This window comes from Herpailurus yagouaroundi, unplaced genomic scaffold (genome assembly GCF_014898765.1).
Source record: "Herpailurus yagouaroundi ecotype Mexico unplaced genomic scaffold, PumYag 190, whole genome shotgun sequence".
NCBI classification, from domain to species: Eukaryota; Metazoa; Chordata; class Mammalia; order Carnivora; family Felidae; genus Herpailurus; species Herpailurus yagouaroundi.
In genome coordinates this window covers 3,089,261-3,093,463 of record NW_024412421.1, presented here as the reverse complement: position 1 = coordinate 3,093,463, position 4,203 = coordinate 3,089,261, and positions in this window count along the sequence as shown.

Sequence of the window (4,203 nt, the reverse complement as noted above, 5' to 3'; positions counted from 1 at the left end):
GAAATCTTCCATCACCATGGCAATGCTCCACCACCCAAGGCAGTCCTCTACCAGCTGGAGTAGTCCTCAACAACCTAGGACAATCTTCCACCAACCAGAGCAACCATCTACCTCCTAGGGCAATCCTCTATCATCAGGGCAGTGCTCTACCACCTGGGATAGTCCTCCACCACCTGACACAGTCACCTACCACCTGTGGCAATCCTCCACCAACAGATCTCTCCTCCACCACTGGGCACTCCTCCAACATCCAGGGTACTCCTCTACCCACAAGGGGCACTTCTCCTCTATCTGGGGCAGTCCTACATGGTGGGGCACTCCTCTACCTCCCAGGGCACTACTCCACCATATATGGCACTCCTCCACTAACTGGGCAGTCCTTGACTACTTGGGGCACCTCACCACCAGAGGCAATTTTCCACCACCTGGGACAGTCCTCCACTTCCAAGGGAAGTCCTCTACCATCCAGGGGCTCTTATCCCCACCCAGGGTATTCTTTCATCACTTGGGTACTCTTCTACCACCTGGGCACTTCTCTACCACCCAGGGAAGTCCTCCATCAAGTCAGTCCTCCATAGTTTGGAGAAATACCTTGGAGAAGGCGTGTTACTGACTGTGGGTCTATCTGAATCAAACCTGCATTCCCAGCCCCAATATTATGGATTTCCAGATGATAAGTGCTCACAAAGGATATGCCCAATCTGTAGCCATCACTGAGCATTAAGAAATAACCCCCACCTTCTTCATATCAAGGGGCCATCCCAAAACATCCATGGCAGGTATTTGGAGTTTGAAGCAAGTTGGTGATGACTATGGGCTTTGGAATCAGATTCAAGTTCTGCCAGACCTGGCCAAGCCCTGCATAGCCACTTGTGAGCTGTACCACTAAATGGTAAAACTATTTAACCTAAGACTTGGTGTCCTTCCCTATCAAGTGGGGATTCTTGGCATGATAGTACCTCAGAGCATTAAATATTGAGAACTCAGCATGATGCTAATGATCAAAATATGTTTGGTGCTTTAGCATCTTTCATTTCCAAGAGAACCATTTAAGGCAGATCTTAATATTTATCCCCATCTTATGGATGAGAGCACTGAGGCTCAGAGAGGTGAAATCACTTGCCCAAGCTGAAAAGTGGCAGAGTCATGACTTGAAGCCAGGTCTGTCTGGCTTCTGCCCTCTCTGGTGTCTGCCATGGCCTGTTCTGCTCTACCTGGCACATGGAAGAGGTTCAGAGAAGGGTGCTAAACTGTCTTGAGGATAAGTTCAAGGTACCTGGAGGTCAAGCTATTAGAAGGTCTGAGATATAACACCTACAGATGGAATTTAGGAAGATGGAGGATTACTACACCATTGTCCAGAGCAGGGCAGCTTCTGCAATCCCCACAGCTCCCTGGCAAAGTCAGTGTGTTGGTCAGTCATGCTTGGGTGGCATTAATGGGGTGGGGTGGAGTTTGAGTTGATGGATGGCTTCATTCATTCACTGATCCACTCAACACACATTTATCTACAATGTGCCAGGCACAGAGCAGCAGTGTGAGGGTGATGGAGCAGTGATGTAAGAGTGGCCGTGGGGGCCCCAAGTATGTCCAGACTTTCTCCTCACCACAGGAAGGAGGTAGAGAGAGGGCAAGACCACCCCTACGAAGGGCTCTTGGGGCTCCCACTCTCCCAGCCTCCTCATAGGGGTACAGCCTTAGAGCACTAGAGAGTACTTCAATACCTTCAAAATCAACCACCTGTTGGCAAGTTCCCAAGTCAAACCTGAAATCAGCCCCACTCTCCCAGTTTTGGCAAGTGCCCGTAGCCATCTGGCAGAATTGTCAAGCTGGCTGGTGACCTTTGACTAGCATTGATAGTGGTTGAGGGGATGCAATGAATACTGCATCAGTATTATTTATACATCTGCTATGTGCCTGACACAGTGAGGCAGTGGTAGGCAGGGCTGTGGAAGCCCCACTCCAGGATGGGGCAGAGAGAATGAATGGTGTCCTCTGGGAAGGACTGAGGCTGACCCCAGCTTCCTTCACACCTCATACCTTGCACCTCTGACTGCCCCAGGGTTCTCGTGGAAGGCCCATGGCAGGGAAGAAGCTGAGGATACTTCATGCCTAAAGTAGCATCCATCTGTTGGGAAGTTCCCAGGTAGAACATAAAATAAATACCCTCCCAAATCTCTGCAGATGTCTATAGCCCCTCCAGCACAGTCTGTGTACTGTCACCCTGGGCTGGCCCTGGAGACAGAGGCCCCCCTTTACCAATATGCTTCAATAAACCATGGGCTCATTCCCAGTGCCAGGAGCTGCCCCACCTGCGGGGCTACAGCACCCTTGCCTTCCTCACAGAGCTCTTCTCTGTGGGTGTTCCTCTGTGGGTGTTGCCCTGTTGAGTGAACTTTGAGGAACCTTAGGATCAGTGGTAATGGGCTGGGGGATGCAGTCCAGTCCCGTCATTTGACAGATGGAAAAACCGAGGTCAAGTCCTAACCTGCTCTGCACCCCATAAGCAGCACCCTTAAGCAGGTCTCCTACAAACAAACCACAACCCTGCCTACAGCCTCTGGTGCTAGAACTTTCCTGGATGGAAGCAGGAATGCCTTTTCCAGAAGTTGATGTACTTCTTGGTGTTGCTGCTGACAAGAAAAGCAGCCCTGCTCACCAGTGATGTCCCGGGGCCACCTTACAGATGACAAATCAAACCCACCCACTCCAGTATTCACTAGCCCCTCCACCTTTCTCTGTAAACCTGGGAGAGAAATTGAGACCTAACCCCTGGCAAACCAAATTAACCCTGCAAATTAGCCACCCAGTTCCTCCCTCCTCGTTCCTCCTTCATCCAGAGCCCCAGCGAGGAGGAAGCTCAGCCAGACAGGCAGCTCCGGTGCAGACAAGCGCCTACAGGGCTTGCTCATATTTAAAACTTCCTTTCATATATTTTTAATAAAACAACTGATACAAATTCAAAACCAACTTCATAAATCAAACATTATTCAATGTTGGCGGCTTCAAGGTTTCCCTGGCGCTTGGCTGGGAGCGCGCAGTTCTCCCAGACGGGGGCTTTGCACTCCAGCGCTTGAGGTTTTGTGAAAGGTTTATTGGATTTCATAGTCCCTTAAGGGGAAACCCTTTAAATGTCTTTGCAATTATAAGTCTAATAACACTTTCAGCCCTTGGACACAGCCTTGACTTGACAGAGATAAGGAACTCAAAGTTGCTCAGTCAATACCAAGCTATTAATCTCTGTCACCTCGCTGTCACCGCGGCTCAGGAAAACAATGTCGTTTCTTGACCTAGGTGAAGGCATGGAGTGATTTTATTCAGAACGTCAGCATTCATCAACCCAGATTTTGTCACCCCCTCACTCCCTAGAAGAACTCCCAGTTCTTCATCCTGCCTGTGTTGACACTCTTCCAGTGGAAAGAGTTTCTTTCAGTCTTGGCCTATTATTATTATTTAGCACTTATTCAAGTGTAAAAAGCCTTTAAGAATAAAGTTTTTCCTGCCGCGAAGAGACCTGGCAGATGAATCACTTTATGCTGTTCCTCAGCGACCCAAGCCAAGGACGACTGGAAGTTACCAAACACTGTGTTTGTTTACATATTCAAATGAAGGTTAATTTTTATCCTGTCTCCACTCAAATTTGATTAGGGTGGGGTTCTCCCCCCTTCCCTCAGTGGCATCCTCCTCCTCGACCTTGAAAGAAACCCAAACAACCCAAGAAGTTGTTTAAAAGAGAAGCCAACAAAAATCCTAGTGAAAAGCTGACAAGGAAGAATCCAATGGTGTCTGCCAGCCATATGCCCTACCACAGGCAAAGAAAAAGGAAATGCCCACTTTTGTTCAGCTGGGACCTGGACTCTCCAGCACAGAGTGGGATGAAGCAGTGCAGGTGGACATCGCCCTAAAGCTCAGGGTCCCATCAAGGCCAGAAAAATGCCATGCAAGCTTCCAAAGGCCTGGCTCTGTCTTCTGGCAGGACCAGGGTGGAGAGTTCACTCCAGCGTCTTTGTGGCCCCAGAATATTCCGGGAATTGAGGGTAGGGGGAAAGGATCAGACAGGGCTCCAGGTTCCTAGACCCTCAGTTGTAACTGTGCTATAAGGTGTACCTCTACACCCAGAGTTTATTGAGATATGTTTGAGCCCTCAGATGATGTCAAACCCAGACCATCTTTTTTTTTTTTTTAATTTTTTTTTTCAACGTT